This window comes from Lynx canadensis, chromosome A1 (genome assembly GCF_007474595.2).
Source record: "Lynx canadensis isolate LIC74 chromosome A1, mLynCan4.pri.v2, whole genome shotgun sequence".
NCBI classification, from domain to species: Eukaryota; Metazoa; Chordata; class Mammalia; order Carnivora; family Felidae; genus Lynx; species Lynx canadensis.
The window spans coordinates 187261246-187279934 of record NC_044303.2 but is presented as its reverse complement, the minus strand read 5'-3'; the positions used below and the strand labels follow the sequence as shown (position 1 = coordinate 187279934).

Below are 18689 nucleotides of genomic sequence, written 5' to 3'. Positions count from 1 at the left end.
AGTAAAATGATATTCTCATGACCTGTTAAGAGAATGTCCTCTCATGGATTGGCAGATTTACTTATTTAGAACACCTGGTACCTTTATTCTTTTATCAGGAAGATGTGAACAAGTCCTTTTAATGCCTTTATATTTCTCTATCATCATCTTTTTTTTAGAATGAGAGAGACAGAGAAAGAGAGAGAGCGAGAGAGCCCAAGCTGGGAAGAGAGAGAGAGAGAAAGAGAAAGAGGTCTGGGATCATGACCTGAGCCGAAATTAAGAGGCGGGCACTCAACCAACTGAGCCACCCAGGCGCCACTCTGTCATTATTTTTCACTAATCTCTTATTGAAGATCTACTAAAAGGAGTCAAAAATCATACAGTTCTAAATGATTTGTTAACATGTATTTTCTGATCAATAAGGTAGCATAATGTCATGAAAAAACACAAGTTTTAGAAAACAACAGACATAGGTATAAATTCTAATTCTGTCTTGCTAACTGATTGACATCAAGATGGTTAATATCCTTTAACCAACCTTAGTTTCTTTATCTATGAGAAGGGGATATTATTAACAACAATAATAGTTACCTAACAGGATTTCTATAAGAATGATTTGTATACAGAATATAGAAGAGTACCTACATACAGTGTGTCCTTTAAATCTGCTGGAAAAAGAAAAACTAACAAGAAATTGATATTGAATTTGACCAACTTTGGCTCACTCTACTCTGAAGGGCACTTTACTATGAGTTAAGAATAGAAAAATAAGATACAGCCCCAGCTTGGGATAAACAGTCTCCAGATAGATATTTTTCATTAAAAGGTTGGGCACAGTTTGCAAGTAATCTAGGTAGACTGAGTCTATGAAATTCCTCAGTTAGGTGTGAGAGTCCCACTCCTTAGTTGTAGGATGGAAATATGTGACTAAGTGTAAGTAGTTCATACCTCTTTAGTTTGGTTACTGCTTCATTAAGGTTTGTGCTCTGTTAACTTTTGTTTTTCTTTTTAGCAGGAAGTTGAGTATCCTAGGGCTGATGTTCATCCCTGATTCCTTCCTTTCCTTCGCCAAGAGTTAGCTACTCTGCCTCGGCTCCTTTCCATCTCCATTGGCTCCCTCAAAATCTATGGCCCTGTTGCCTCACCTCATATAATTATTGCAGATAGGTCTCCTGGCCTCTCCATTTGCCTCCCTACCATCCATTATCCACACAGCAGTCAGATCTTTTAAAAACATAGATTAGATTTTATCATTCCTCTGCTTCAAATTTTAGTGGTTCTTCCAAAAAGATCCAAAATTTTGACTGTGTCCTACTGTGCTCTAAATAATCTGCCTCTTCCTAAAATCTCAATGTTATCTCATACCAAGTCCTTTCTCACTATCTTCCAGTCTTCACATTTGTTCTTTCTGCCTAGAATATGTGTCTCTCTGAACTTCACAAGGCCCTCTTTTATGATCCTTCACCTCAAAGGTCACCTCCTCTAAGAGGCCTTTTCCCAAGCAGCCCATCCAAAGTGGTTGCCTTAATTAATGTTCCATCCTATCTGTTTATTTCCTTTAGGCAAGTATCATAATCTGAAATTATCTTGCTTATTTATCTTACTTTTTAAGATTTTTAATGAAGTACAGTTGACATATAATATTGAATTAGTTTCAGGTATATAGCATAGTGATTTAACAATTACTCAGCCATAAGAAAAGAATGAAATATTATCATTCACAACAACATGGATGGACCTAGCAGATATCATGGTAAGTGAAATAAACCACACACAGAACGAGAAATGCCATTTGATTTCACTTACATGTGGAATATAATAAACAAAACAAATGAACAAACGAACAACAACAAAGGGAGAAACAGACTCATAAATATAGAGAACTGGTGATGGCTAAAGGGGAGGGGGCTAGGGGAATGGGTGAAAGGGATTAAGAGGAAAAAACTTTTTCTTCCTTCCTTCCTTCCTTCCTTCCTTCCTTCCTTCCTTCCTTCCTTCCTTCCTTCCTTCCTTCCTTCCTTCCCTCCTTCCTTCCTTCCTTCCCTTCTTTCTTTTCTTTCTTTTTTTCTTCCTTTATTTCTTTCTTTACTATTTCTCTCAATAAAATGTAAGCTGTTTAGGGGCGCGGGTTTTGTTATAAGGCACAGATTTATTGTAAGGCAATCAATAAACATCTGTTGGATAAATAAAAACATGAATTATAAAGAGGCAAACAGTTGGTTTTGCTGATTATAAATCTTTTATTTGGAGGATTATCTTACTGCATTATTTCTCCTCTTTTTTTAACTTAAAACATGTCTTAAGTTTTAGGGGTTTGTCTTATATTTTTAACAGTAAATACATTTTAATCCATTTAATTAACATTGCATAAAGAGTACTAGAGTTTATCTTATCATCAAACTGATTGTTTCGGCTTTCCCTGGGTCTTACCAAATACTTACATTTTATAAATTCTAAAAGTATATAAAAATTAACATTCACAGTTAATAACTTGCTCAGGGACTAAAAATGACAATTTATTTTGGCTATGCAATACATGGCTGAATTTCTCACTGGCCTACTGATTTTCTTCCTTCCTTCTCTTCTTCCTTCCTTCCTCCCTTGTTTCCTCCTTCCTTCCTTCCTCTCTGTGTCTTTGTTTCACATGTAGCTACAACCTGAATTGTTACTAACACATTGTAGCTACTAACCTGAATTTCACATGTAGCTACAACCTGAATTGTAGCTATAACCTGAATGGAATACAGAAGCTTGTATTATGTAGAAGATACATTTTCAAAGAAAATAAAATTAGGTACATGATGGGCATGCCAAAACTCCCATGTTACTTCTGTAAAATAGCATAAATAATCTCCATCTTGAGAAACAAGAGAAAATTAACTTCATCTGATAGAATGAACACAAAGGACATTAAAGGTACAAGGGCACACATATGATAAAAAAAAAAGTGAGATCCATAAACAGATGCTCAACAGAGTAAGTGAGGTGAAGTTTGCAATAGCTACTATATAGGCTGTGGTTCACACTTTCTGCTGATACATATTCATGGCAACTAACATCTGTGAACTAGTGCTGTAAACATTAGTGCTGTGAACAAGAAAAATAAATTGACTAATGCTATTGCAGAAGAAATGAGTTTCTACCCACATTTAAAAAAAAAAGATGAAAGTGTTTTTCTTCATCAACGTTTATATTTACACCTGTGTTTTACTCTTTTAATGCTATACTTCACAAAAAATATATATATAACTATTTTCCAGTCAATGTTTCCAAGACACTTGTGTCTCCTATTGGCTTAAAGCAGAAACTCTGTAGACAAAATAATCCATTTTGAATCCTGTTCATATAGACCAGAATGAGTGAACTAGGATGAATCACTTAGATCCTATAATACTTGATTGCTTCTGAAATTCTGAAATTAAAAACTTGCCAACCTAATTTGTTATAAGATGATAAAGGTAAGAAGAGATCTGTAACTCATAAAATGTTCTGTAACTCGTTATTACCACATGCTAATGAGCAAATACAGTGATAACTCATTTGACCAATGGTTAATATTTGGAAATATGTATATGTATGTGTTTGTATACAGAAGAAATGTAGAATACGCAAGCACTTATATTAAAAGAAAAGCAGAGTGGGGTGCCTGGGTGACTCAGTCAGTTAAGCATCTGACTCTTGATTTCAGCTCAGGTCATGATCTCACGGGTTCATGAGATTGAGCCCCACGTTGGGCTCTGTGCTAAAGGTGCAGAGCCTGCTTGGGATTTTCTCTTTCCCTCTCTTTCTGCCTGCCTCTCTCTCTCTCTCAAATAAATAAACATTAAAAAAAATCAAAGTAGAGCTATAAAATATGACATGAATAGCATCCAAACACAAAAATATGCAAAAAATCATTCTATATATGTATATAAAACTCTAATAGATTTGAATACAAAGTACAGACATGTGCTAACAAACCTGCATCTTTTCCATGTGTTTTATAATATCAGAAACTACATCTGTTTTTGTCTTCTTTGTATTTCAAGCACTTTTGCCAGGTCCCTGGTATATATCACTAAGCCAAGATTAAATAGTAATAATAATAATAAACAAAGAGAAGAAAAAAATCCATGGTCATAAGTATTCTCAAACTGAGATTTTGATGCAATTCTCTATATTAAGTAGCTCATTAAATTTATGTAAAAATTTTAAAATCATAGAATTATAGAAGCTACTCAGAAAGGAATTTATTTAGAAAAGCTCAATGATCGACAGCAAAATCTTTTCTTTGGAACTGATGATTTATAGCATTGCTAAGTTTCTCTAGGAACAATCAATACAACAAATATACTTAATGAGGTTTTCATGAACATTCCACTCTGAATCCTGATAAACATCCTTAATGGGCCTTAAATTACTTAACACTAGCACTAGTCTTTGAAGTGAAGCTAGTAACTCATTATGTAGGTATGCTGATTAAATTTTAAGTCCACTGTGAAATATATAGAGATAGTGTTGTCTTCAATCACAGGAATAGTCAATGATGCATTCAGAATGTGCCTCTTTTACCTGTCACAAATTTTCTACAGTTACAAGTTGAAAATGTGACTTCTTTAGGCTGAATATTATTAGGCAATGAAAGCCACCTTTGGGGAATGCCAATATTCTGACTGGGCTAAAGATCTTTGGAGAAACTTTTTGTTCCTTAGCCGCTGAGTCTTGTCAACCAAAAATTACTTGTGTCATAAAATACTGACATAGTGCAAGAAAACTACATATGTAACATAGCCTAAAACACTCACTAAAGGCATCTATAAAATCAAGAAATACAACAGCTATGCCAGCATTTTGCAGCAAAGCCACAACAAATATTTTATAGTGTCATTACCTGAGATTTAGTGATGGTACCGTATCATTCCAAGATTGAAAAGAATCAAAGATAGTTATTAAGTAATAATAGATGCCTTTGCCTCTCAGCCAATAGGAGATAACTCAGAATCATAATTAATGTGACATGCTTTGGTCCTTTCAACAGTCTTCACAACAGACTTCTGGCACTAGAATATATGCTCAAACATGTGCCTTGACAAGTCAGAAATTTGTTAGGATTTCAACCAGAGATGACAAGAAAGTGACACTGGACTTCTACTTTGTTTGATTTCTTTATCTAGATAACTATACAATCATTTCATGCATACAAAATTATTCTTTTCAATATATATGTATGTTTTTTAAAGAAAATCAGATGTCTTATCCCCAACTATATTCAAAGCATGTCATTCTAATCCACAGCATGTTTTTACTTTGTGCAAAATGCACATTTACTTGAAAGCACAACTTACTCTAATTACAAAGGATAACAGGATCCTATAGTATGAGTGGGCATCATTACTGGAGAAAAATTAGGATGTAAAAACAGTCAATTATCAAAAAATATATTGATATATTTATTTCTAGCTGTAAAACAAACTAAAAACTTCAGGTGGGAATGGGGGAAGATCAATAAACCAAAATCAAGCATTCGAGTACAAACTGAAATTTTGAAAAATTCTGAGGAGCTCATCTGAGTCACTTCTCCATAAGGTACTTGAAAAATTTTTCCTCTCTCTCTCTCTCTAAGAAAACTGAATACTATTTTGTGTCTTACAGTCATTTTAGTTGGGAAGCTAATTTCTCACATATATCCCTCTTGTGATATGCTTGTGCATTTTGTAGAGCCTTAGATGACCCACTTTGGCATTCTTGCAAGTAATACCTCCTATTAACTGATCACTTACTGAGTTCTAGACATCATCAAGTGTTGCTTAAATGTATCATCTCATTTAATGAGTGTTTTTCTCTAATAGTCACAGAATGAGGGGTGGAGTTGGGATTTAAATTTAGGATGTCTGACTCCAGAGCCCACATATTTAACTGCTATGCTGTAACTAACCAGCTAGTTGACCTTGATAAAGTCATTTAGCTTCTCTGGAGAACTGACCAATTTCTGAAATCCCAAATGAGCTTGGAAATTCTATAATCCTATGAAAATACATTACATGTTCTGTGACCCTGTATATTTTGTAATTGTGTTTTACCCACACATTCAAATACTGTATTTCACAGCTGTTCATTCTGTTTTAGTCAATTATGTAGATTAGCCTACCCCAGACAAGCAAATACAGGCCTCTCCCCAAGGAGTCCCACTTAATATTCTCCCCTGATTGAAGGTCTCCCTCAGCATTTTTCTTCCAGCCTGCGCTCTTGATTTACCTCCACAGAGTCCTTCTGCTTAAATTAAAATCTCCAACACTCATGCATAATTGTTTTTAAAAGCTCTTTACAAGTCCTCATATAGAGTCACATGTGCCAGTATGCTCAACTTTGTAATCACCAAAAAAAGTAAGATTGCTAGCAATCATGTTCCCATTTGATAAATCGTGCATTTCAGATTAGAGCTATTTGTACTCTTCTGCAGCTGTTTGGCCTTCTGTGACTCTTTGCTTTTCTGGAATTTTATCCTCCATAAAGATACTCTGACCGTTTAAGGGCTACACAGGTTTCTGCTACAAATCCGGGTGCTAGTATCAAAGACATTTCCTTAAATAACATTGCCTGTATAATCCAAACAGCAGTATCTAACAAAATTTCATTTTGTGAGTATATAAATCCTACTCAATCAAAAATATTAGTCAATATGGACATACAGTCTGAGCCTTTTTTCTTCTGCAGTCAGTTCCTTAAAGATTTATTTGAGAGAGAGAGAGAGAAAGAGAGAGAGACCAAGCAGGGAAGGGGCGGGGGGGGGGGGGGACAGTTCTGAAGCGGGCAGCAGGGAGCCCAATGCGGGCCTCAAATTCACAAACATCTAGATCATGACCTGAGCCGAAGTCAGATGCTCAACTGACCGAGCCACCCAGGTGGCAAGTCATTCCCTTATTTACTAAGATTTCCCACATTATATTCCTGATGGTCTCATCTGCAAATCATGTGCTTATATCAGGAATGAGAATATGCTGACTTCTCTAAGTTATGTTTTAAAGGAAATCTGAGTCCCTGAAAAAAGCAATCATTCTATTTTTTGACTCATAACCTAACAACTGAAATTTGACTTCAGATCACTGTAAGTGATTTAGTTGATCCAGAGCTACTTACCAACTAGAAAGACATATAGCTGGGACTTTGATGATTTCAATAGTGATTATGTTTGTTTGTTTTCGAAATTTAAAACAGTGTTTAGGTATGCCAGAAACGTTTTGTTGCATTTATTAAAATATATTTAAAATATTTAATTTTGATTTTAACACATTAGAGTCATAACATTTCAGAATAAATTAATCAATTTTATTCTAGCCATTTATTCATTTATTTATTTTAACAAAATACATGGCTCACAGATGCTGATTTATAGCTCACCAGTGACAGACTGAAGTTACAACCTCACATGGGTCTTTGCCTTTCCAGCTCTACCCTCCACTCTTAATCACAATGTTCTGTGGCCTTATAGACTAGAATGTTGGGACTTCAAAAACTGTCTCCCTGATTCTCCAGCTTCAGGTTGGAGTTGGCCAATGGGGAGGAGATCAGAAGGTAAGGGAAGGTAGGAGAGTGAGACCAGGGAAACTGTTTTCTAGGCTCAGCTCCTGTGGAACTTGTGTCCAGGTTCCCCCAACCATGCCTTGTTCTCCCCCTTCAAGTGTGGCACACTAGGGACCAAATGGCAACATGCTGATCCTATCCCTGGGAGGGAGGAAGTACTGTTCTATTTCTTTGTAAATTGACCTTATAATACATTGTCCTCAAACTATCCCATTTTCAGTATGCCATCCGTTTCCTATTGGGCCCTTGACTGATAAAATATATTGTAGAAATGTATTTAAAATCTGAGGTTTTTTGAATCAGACTGTCAAAATAATTAGGAGCATTCCATTCCTGGGTCCTCTGCCCTGGAATTTTAGGGATGAAGGGATGAAGTTTCCCTCTACCTTAAATGAACTTCCTCCTTCTATGACTGAAGTCTCAATTCCTCCCAGCCCTCTAGGAAGCCTTCTCCCTCCATCTAGCTTATGCACCCCTAAGTCTCCTCCCCACTGGTCACTGTCATATCCCATTTCATTCCTTTAATTATACTTGTCATTATCAGAAATTATCCTCTGTGTACATTTGCTTCTTCATTATTTTCTGTCTCCCTAGTAGATTCAGGGTCTATCTGAAGTTGGGTTTTCCAAAAGTAGATCCTGCAGGATGCTCATCGGGCATCATCAGCTATGAAAAAAAGGGAGAAGAAGCATGACTGGACAAAAAAACATCAGTGCAGGATTCAGGCCCAATGACATGGAAGTTCCAACGACATGGAAGGTTCTAGAGGGAATATTGCCGTCAAAGTGCCCACAAGGGCCTGAAATGGCCTTTAAACTATCTCCCTCCCCACCATTGCTAAACACGCGCGCGCGCGTGCGCGCACACACACACACACACACACACACACACTTTGCTTGAGCAGCTAGCATTCAGCATCTGAGGAAAAGACATACCCTATAAAAAATCAGAGAAACATTTTTCGTGGTAGATCCAGCCTCTAACATGCCCTCACAACATATTTTCCCTGCTGTACATGGTTGCAACTGTGATAATCTTAACCAGTAAACTAGGCTTTACTGCTTTGTTACTGTCACTGTTATGTTTTAAACACAAAAAATGAATTACGCAAAGCTGCCTCCTGTCATGTACTGGCAATTCACCTTGTACCTTCCAACTCCAACAAAATCTACAACAATGCACTATTTGTGGCCTTTCTGCCATTCTAAACTCTGATGGTAAAAGATTTCCAAATAAATGGCAGCAGAGTTAAGTCTTTTACATAAAACAGGCACCAAATGTGTGGGAAAATGCTTAACACCAGTAGAAACCACAAGTTTGTAGAAACAGAAATTAAGCCGTGATTATTATTGCTTATCACATAAACAAAAATGTACAGAAATTATAATATTCCCAGTACTACACATTCTGGGAGGAAACACACCATCTCATGCTGGTGGTAGAACTGTAAATTGGTACAAATTTTCTGGATGGTAATTTGACAACACTAATTAAAACCCACCAAATGTGCAAGCTTTGTTTCTGAAATTCCACTTTAAGAAGTTAAAGTGAAAACAAAATCATGCAAAACTATATACAAAGATGTTAAACAAAGATGTTAAGTGCAACTTTAAACTGGGAAGAAATGGAAACATTTTATATACCTAACTAACAAAGATAGTTAAATACATTTTGATTAAGTGACTAATGCAATAAAAATACTTTAAGAAGAGCGTGGACATAAAAGAACTCTTAATTCTTCTTCAGAGAAAAAAACATATTAGAAAGCAGTGCAGTGCAATTCCATATTTATTTGGAAAGGTATATTGGTTCACAGTTAAATGACTAAAAGTACACTAAAATAAGCATTGGGAATGTATTTGGTTTTTATTTTCTTATAGTTTCAGTAGTTTCACTGTTTTTGTGATGAATACATATTGCTTTTTCTCCTGAAAAAAATATTAAGATAATTTTCCCCGTCTGCTTTAGTCTCCACCAAGACCATTCATAACTAGTCACTTATTCTATTTGCAGTGGCATTTGTTCTGTATTGACAACATCTGATAACGCCTGGGATATTTAGATTCCATGGGTTGGAAATGTTGGTCAGCATGCTAATTGTGTTCAAAGTAGGCACTTCAATAAATTTCCTATGCATTTAAAACATTGGCAGAAATATCATCACTTGCTTAGGGATTCTCAAGGTAGACAGGATGATTAAATCATGTACAGATATACAAATACCTTACTGATGAGTGAATTCTTCTCAAGAGATCTCTATAATTATTGTTCTTACTTGAACCTCTCCAGTGATTTGGAACTGGCTCTTTCTGAAAGGAACCTATTCCATCTTTGAAAATCTATGATTACCAGAATGTTTTTCTACATCTAATAGAAGTTTCCATTTCTTTGAATGTAAATTGTTTAATTCATATACTTTGCAGTTTTTGTCAAGGAAGTGTTTGTTTTACTTAGTGATTCATTAGAGTTTTTGATGTCATTTTTTCATCAAAGCTATAAATCATTTTTATTTTTGTTTCTTAAATTGCTTTATGTCTAGACAATCACTTTCCATCCTAAGATGAGATAAAGTTTTATTATATTTCTCACTCTTTCACGGTTTCAAATTTTACAGCAATTTGTAAATCCATCTCAGATTGACATTGACATGTTGTGTGCACTGAGGACATACCTAGAATTTTTATGGAAACAATGGGCTACCATTTTTTATTTAGCAAATTATCATTTTTAAGGTAATAAATGGTGAGAATATGGATAAACTGGGATTCTCATGATTGCTGATAAAAATATGAATTGATTCAACCTTTATAAAGGGCAATTTAGTTATCAGAACCTTTCACACATTGGCCAGTAGTTTCACTTTTGGGAATTTATTGAGGGAAACAGAAGAGGACAAAGATGCATGTACAAGGCCATTCACCCCTGAATGACATGGAATAGTGAGGTGTGGTGAGGACGATGTTTGGTAAACTGATGATATACATCAATAGACTCTCATACACTTGAGCACAGAAATAAAAAAACAGAGGCCTTGAAGATGAACAGTCTTGGGCTCAGGTCTTAATTCTGCCTCTTGCTGTGCGATCTTGAACCAACATACAAAGAACTGCTACAATGCAAAAGGTCCTCTTGAACTCTAGATAGTTATTTCTTCAGATATTCTATGGTAACATGACCATGAGAATCTCACCAAAAAGAAAGTAAGGCTAACTTTCTTTTCACTTGGGGAAATCACTTTATTTGTCCAGAAGTGTTTAGTTACTTAGGAGGAAGTCCTGAAGTGAGTGTGGAGAGTGGTGAATATGGGTCATAGTAACTAAACACTGAAATTCAGAGAGCCCCATCCAACTAGAGACTGATTAAAACAAACAAAGTTTAGATGCTAAGTCGGGAAAAAGAAGTGTATTTGAAAAACTCCTACAAAAACACATCTATAATGCAAGGTTGTTTGAAAATATAAGAGGAAAAACAAATATTGCTTTGTACCCAAATGATGGCATGCTTTAGTAAGAAGCTTAATTGACTAATAAAGAGTTAAAGCATAATAAAGTGGTTCATAGTTTTAAAAATGGGGCCTTTTTAAAGAAGGCTTGCAAAAAAAACAGAACAGGCCCAGAAAAAAAAGCATAAACACATTAAAAATAACCATTTACAATAAAAATTACTAGAAGATTATTATGGCACATTGCAAAAAGGCAAGAATGGAAACAAACACATCCAATTCTGGGATGAAAAATGAAAACTGATATTAGGAACTATCTGAAGGGAAAACACATGTAGCACTGTTTTAATAAGGACAATTTCACTTTGTCAAAGCTGGAGAGAAACAGAACTGAAGAATGAGAGAATGGACAACTAAGTTAAAGAATGGCTGCATTGTAAATATTTTGCCTAATTTGCCATGCTGATCTCTCTGTATCTCTGTCTGTTCCTCTCTCTAGAAAAAAAAATTACCAAAATGGCTTCATAATTCAGTGAAATGTTACTGGGTATTAAAACCTTAAAATTAATTGTTTAGCAAATGGCTAGATGAGCTGTGCTGTTCCAGCTGGAGAAGAGAGAGTAGACTGATAAATATATTAACAGCCTCTATTTACACAGAGGGCTCAAGGGAGTGATGATCTGCTGTTCACATTTTCTGCTGTGGACCAAAGGGTAGCTATGGTCATAAATTCTAACATGAAGGACGTGGAAGATTTAGGTTAAATAGAAAGATGACTTGGCTGGTCATGAGGGCTGTAAAATAATGAAATGGCTCCCTAGAGTAGATGGTAGATTTCCCTTTCTGAAGATGATGTGTAAAGAATAGGCTCATCTGTCAGGGTGATGGAGGGGGTGGGGGGAGGCTACCCATGGCACAAGGGGAATCTCAGTGACGGCCTGTCCTTTCTGGTTCACTAAAGCAGCGTCTATCTTTAATTTTCAGCAACCAGAGCAAATGTCCAAATCCTTTGCAGCCTCAGCACACCTTTGCTAATTTGGCTTGTAATGGATTTTAGCTTAATAAAACAGACAGTAACTTCAGAACTTGCTAAATGTAATTAAATAACTAAAGAGTCATAATACAGCCTATAAACGTTAAAGTATTCCAATGTGTGCTTAATGACAACAAGGGTTAGGGAAAGATATATTTCTGTCAGGTAATTATTAACAAAACCATTCAAGACTATCCTTACAGCACTGGGATGCAACATTATGTGTTGGTTATAATTTTTATGCTCACTGTTCACATTTGTTAAGGCATTTGTGGTGGTGTAGTACTACAGTGTTGCTAATGAGTAATTATTTCTAGAGCAATTATTTTTAAGTGATTAAGATGTATTGTATCACTGAGACACAAGTGATTTTACATTTGCTTTCTCAATAGACTTCTTGTGTTCCCCAACCCCCAACTCCACCACAAAGCACATTCAACTGTCTTTTCTTGACAGGAAGAATAGAGTAATAATTGCCAAAAGCCCACCATCCCTGAGAGAAACACAATGCAACAAAACTGTCTATTCATTCTTAACCTACCGTTAGGGAGTTAATGAGAGTATAAGGTCTTGGAGTCAGATATGTATTAATTTAAAAATTGAAAATATGCAGATTTATCATACTTGGTCAAGTGAGTTTGAGAAAAATTTAACCTCCTGAATTGTAATATACCTGAATGACAATAAAGGGATTGATCAATATTAATCTACCTACAGGGAGTCTACATTTTGTATGGTGCTTGCTAAGAACTGGAGGAAATATTTTTTAAAAATTTTTTAGTGTTTATTTATTTTTGACAGAGAGAAAGAGAGAGACAGAGCATGAGTGGGGGAGGGGCAGAGAGAGAGAGAGACACAGAATCCGAAGCAGGCTCCAGGCTCCAAGCTGTCAGCACAGAGCCCAACGCGGGGCTCGAACTCACAGACCATGAGATCATGATCTGAGCCGAAGTCAGATGCTTAACCTACTGAGCCACCCAGGTGCCCCTGGGGGAAATATTTTATAAAACTATTATGATGTGGTCTTTAGCCTTAAGACCTTAAAATCAAAGCCCAGATACAAGATACAGAAAGGAACTGATCTAGGAGGATATTAGCTTTATAACTTTTGATTGATTATTTAACCTCTTTGGGGTGCCTGGGTGGCTCAGTGGGTTGAGCATCCAACTTCAGTTCAGGTCATGATCTCAGGGTTCGTGGGTTCAGGCCCCATGTCCAGCTCTGTGCTGTTAGCTGGGAGCCTGCTTCGAATTGTGTGTCTCCTTCTCTTTCTGCCCCTCCCCCTCTCACGTTCTGTCTCTCTCTCAAAAATAAATGAACATTAAAAAAACTAATTATTTAACCTCTTTGAGCATCAATAATAGCATGCCAACAATAAGGGCATTTACCTCTTAGAGATGTATAAACAATACACAGAAAATGTTTAGCATGGAATAAGCAATCCTACAAACTTTAGCTATGAATATAAAGTGATTATATTTATTTTCTATTTATTATTATTAGGTATATGTCTTAAGTAGGAATAATTTGTATCATAAGATCTCCAATTAGGAAGAGGATTGGAAGCTGAATCCGTCATTGCAGAGAAAATGAGATATCAGCTAGGTGGTGGAGAATAGATAAGACTTCCCTAGATAGAATGTAGTTGGGAAGATTTTCTTGTCAGCATGGCATGGTGTGAGCACATGCTCAGAGCCAGGACATACAGATAAAATGGATAGAGAAACTTGTGTGGTAACCAGATTTGCTGAGATTCTGGATGGAGGCTGGGTGATGTAGTTGACCTTAAGTTCCAGTCAACTTAGTTTATATTTTATCCACGGAAAATTGCAGAATGTAGTATGATATGATATGAACCAAAGTGTTAAAATTATGAGACACTTAATTCTGATTTATGAGTCAGTCACACACTGAGACACCTAGAGGGTCCAGCTTATGGCCTCTGTAGTATGTGGAGCAGGCTCAACATAAGACAATTGGGAATGGTGGGGACTGGGGTAAACTAGAGATACCTTGTTTGAACAACGTATCTATTTCTCAGTTCTAGCTGACTGTTGCTATGTGGAAAACAAGGGCCAATGTTTCCAATCTTTAGATTTTTAAATAAATAATTAGAAACTGTAATTTAAAAATGAGATGTCCTAATTTTTTAAAGAACTGTGTTGGTCAAAAAAATACCTTCATGAATTGAACATGTCCTGAGGGCTGACAGAAGGCATACCTAGATACAATCTGTAATATTATAAATGAAGAAAGCAAGTCTCTGAGACATTAAGGGATTCATCCTAATTGACACAGAGAATGAGTTAGAGGTACCACTGGAACCTGAACCAATGATAATTTTACCCAAAGTTGACTACAACACACTGGGGGCTAAGGCTTTGTTCTAGTCAGTATGGAACCATGTGGACATATGCCCCAAGCCAGGCCATCTCTGAAGTTTCAGTGCAATCTCCATTCTATTAATATATGTCTTTAAGTTCTAGATTATTTCTCATTAGTCTCAAAGTAAACAAACAATGTAGCAGATGGATACAGGTCAAAATAAAATTTAAAAAAGTGTGAGTATTGGTTCTCTCTTCTTGGCATTAATGCAGTAGAGAGGAAAGAACATGTCCTGGGGAGTCATTTGGTCATGCAGACTTGAGTACAAACACCAGTGTTTACCATTTCCTAGTCATGTCATTTGAGGAGGTTAGTTTGCTTGCCTTTAAAATGTAAATAACGATGCCTAGCATATAGGGTTGCTGGAGAACAACACATAACTGTATAACTTGGTGGCATGCTATCATAACCACTTGAGTGATAATGTCATAAAACTCGGTTTTCAAACATTTATTTAAGAAAGTCAAGGACAGAATGAGTAATTTAATAATTAGGAAAGGATGTTCTGATGTGAGTACTTACACTCAAGTTCCCTAGGAACTGTAATTTTAAACTAAGCAATGTTAACAACCAATTAAATTACCAAAAAAAAAACTGCTCTACCATTCATATAATCTAGATCAGTGAAAAATTCGACATTGTTAAAGCAGAAATATGTAAGGATGAGTTATACATAGTATTTTTATTAGGATTAATTGCTTTTATAATGTATAGAAATGTACAGTTGTATAATGTATTATAAGACAGAAAAATTGTGAGTTAAAGCCAATTTTCACAGTTAAAAGAAATGAGCCAAGTTACTGTAAATCTTTAAGAAAACTGATGAGTTGGGGAAATAAGTAAGCTTTTTAATAGAACAGGAGAATTCTCCTGGATTTATAATTGTGACTCCAAAGACACAGAATTAGCATTCTTGGAAAAGAGGTGGGATAATATTTGTTGTAAGTCTTGGATTTCAATCTGGATCTGGCATTTCCAGCTCTGTGACACTTGGGATATTATTAATCCCTCTCTGTTTCCTTTTCTGTAACTTGTAGCTAGAAATGTCTGTTTTATATCAGTGCTATGAGAAATCAAACAAATGATGTCTATGAAGCACTCAGAGCAATTACTTGCAAATCCTCAATGTCAGGTAGATGGTAACTGCTCTTATCACTATTCTAGCCTATTTTAAGACTGTGAGTGAGGTCAAGGGGGAAGCAGGATATTTTTTTACAAAAATAAAAAGGGAATAATTAAAATTACTATCGCAAAAAGTATTACAATTAATGCTTTGAACACATGGATAACATGATGACTTCTTATATTTAAAGTAATATAATTTATGTCAAATCTGGAATGGTAAATTCATATTTATGCCTTTGTTTTACATAATTGACAGGGATGCTCGGTCAAACAGCAGCTTCCATGACAGAAGGGAACACATTATGTATACCTAACAATCAGTAAAATATACTACAAAAACTACATAAGAAAAAGGATTTAATAAAGAGTAGTTTCTAGATTTCCTCTGTATGATTTTTATACGTCTTAACCTTATAATGTTTTTTTTTTTAAAGAAGAGACACAAAGCAGCAAGAAATACTTCCATACTCAGATTCATTTAAAAATAAATATCTAAGATCTTAGTAATTTCTTGAGTTGATTGTTCAATTTTCTCAGTCTGGAAAATACTATTTTATATTTAAAGCATAATTAATGTAATATTTTATTTCAGTGATATGGAACTGGTACTATTTATAGGACTGGTGTTCTTAATTACAAAATGTTAACTAAAAATTTTGGGAGTGTTTTGTCTACCTAAGGAACTGGGACATGCACTATGATAAGGGAACAAGTTATATACAGAATAATACTTTGTAGGGACCAAACTATTGGACCAAAGGCTAAATTTGACCATCCAGTTATTTCTTTATTTTTTAATTAACTTAAATTAAATTTTAATACCAGTACAGTTAACCTACACTGTTAAATTAGTTTCGGATATACAATATAGTGATTCAACAATTTCATATATTACCCAGTACTCATCAAGATAAGTGTACTCTTGGGGCACCTGAGTGGTTCAGTCGGTTGGGCGTCTGACTTCGGCTCAGGTCATGATCTTGAGGTCCGTGAGTTCGAGCCCCGCGTCAGGCTCTGTGCTGACAGCTCAGAGCCTGGAGGCTGTTTCAGATTCTGTGTCTCCCTCTCTCTGACTTTCCCCCATTCATGCTCTGTCTCTCTCTGTCTCAAAAATGAATAAACAGTAAAAAATAAAAATAAAAAAAAAGATAGGTGTACTCTTAATCCCCTTCACCTATTTTACCCATCCTCCCACCCACTTCCCTCTGGTAACCATCTGTTTGTTCTCGATAGTTAAAGGTCTGTTTCTTGGTATCTGTCTCTCTCACTTCTCTTTTCTCCCTTTGCTTGTTAGTTTCTTAAATTTCACATATGAATGAAACCATATGGTATTTGTCTTTCTCTGACTTATTTCATTTAGCATTATACTCTCTAGCTCCATCCTTGTTACAAATGACAATATTTCATTCTTTTTTTATTTTTGAATAATGTTCCATTGTGTATACATATGATGTATGTACACATATACCACATCTTCTTTATCCATCCATCCATACATACATATATATGTGTATATATACACACATATACCACATCTTCTTTATCCATCCATCAATGATTGGTTAGCACATGGCTTTAAAATGTGAGTTTAGGGGTGCCTGAGTGGCTCAGTCAGTTAGGCATCTGACTTCAGCTCAGGTCATGATCTCATGGTTGGTGAGTTTGAGCTCTGTGTTGGGCTCTGTGCTGACAGCTCAGAGTCTGGAGCCTGCTTCAGATACTGTGTCTCCCTTTCTCTCTGCCCCTCCCTCACTTGTGCTCACTCGCTCTCCCTCTCTCTCTCTCTCAAAAAATAAATAAACATTAAAAAAATTAAATATCCGTATCCTCTCTCTTTCCCCATTTAAAAATATAAATGAAATATGAATTTCAGGGTGCCTGGATGGCTCAGTCAGTTAAGTGTCCCCCTTTGGCTCAGGTCATGATCTCACAGTTCGTGAGTTCGAGCCCCACATCAGGCTCTGTACTGACAGCTTGGAGCCTGAAGCCTGCTTTAGATTCTGTGTCTCCCTCCACGCTCACGCTCATGCTCTCTTTCTCTCAAAAATAAACATTTAAAAAAAATTTTTTAATGTGAGTTTAAAGGCCTTTAATGAAGACATGTAGTTTCCAGATTCTTTAAGTGCCCATCCTTTCAGATTCTCTTCACGAAGTAATCCAGCCAGGCCCAGTGGATGTTTGACTTTGTGACACTGGCTTAAAGATATAGGCATACCTCAGAGATACTGAAGATTTGCTTCCAGACCATCACAATAAAGCCAATATCATAATAAAGTGATTCAGGTGAATTTTCTAGTTTCCTAGTAATATAAAAATTATGTTTACACTGTAATCTATTAAATCTGTAATCAATTGTGGTCTATTAAGTGTGCAATAATATTATGTCTAAAAAAATGCACACCTTAAAATACTTGATTGCTAAAAAATGCTAACCATTATCTGATCTTTCAATGAGGTGTAATTCTTTTGCAGGTTGAAGATCTTTCATCAATGTTGGTATCTGCTGACCCATCAAGGTGAGCATTGCAGAAGGCTGGGGGTGGCTACGCCAATTTCTTAAAGTAAAACAACAATGAAGTTTGTTGCACTTACTGACTCTTCCCTTCACAAACGATTTCTCTGTAGCATCAGAGCAGATACCGTTTTGACAGCATTTTACACATAGCAGAACTTCTTTCAAAATTGGTGTCAGTTCTCTCAAATCTTGCCACTGCTTTATCAATTAAGTTGATGTAACATTCTAAATGCTTTGTTGTCATTTCAACAATTTCCACAAGCATCTTCGCCAGGGGTAGATTCCAACTCAAGAAACTACTTTCTTTGCTCATCTCTGAGAAGCAACTCCTCATCCGTTCCAGTTTTATCATGAGATGGCAGCAATTGAGTCACATCTTCAGGCTCCACTTCTTAATCGGAGTAAGTAGGTCTAGAGGTGGTGGAAACAGCCAGAGAACCGCATCTGCAGTTACTTCCTCCGATGAAATCTTGACTCCCTCAAAGTCATCCATGCAGGTTAGAAGCAACTTCTTCCAAAGTCCTGTTCATGTTGATCATTTGACCTCTTTCCATGAAACACTAATGTTCTTAGGGGCATCTAGAATGGTGAATCCTTGAGAGAAGTTTTCAATGTACTTGCCCAGATCCATCAGAGGAATCAGTATC

The 18689-nt window shown here is 36.0% G+C and overlaps 1 protein-coding gene across 2 annotated transcripts in view; it reads right to left on the bottom strand.

Annotated features, from left to right (window-relative positions):
• Positions 1 to 18689, bottom strand: part of GABRB2 (gamma-aminobutyric acid type A receptor subunit beta2) — a 238274-nt gene that overhangs the window by 121853 nt on the left and 97732 nt on the right. The gene's annotated exons all lie outside the window — the stretch shown is intronic.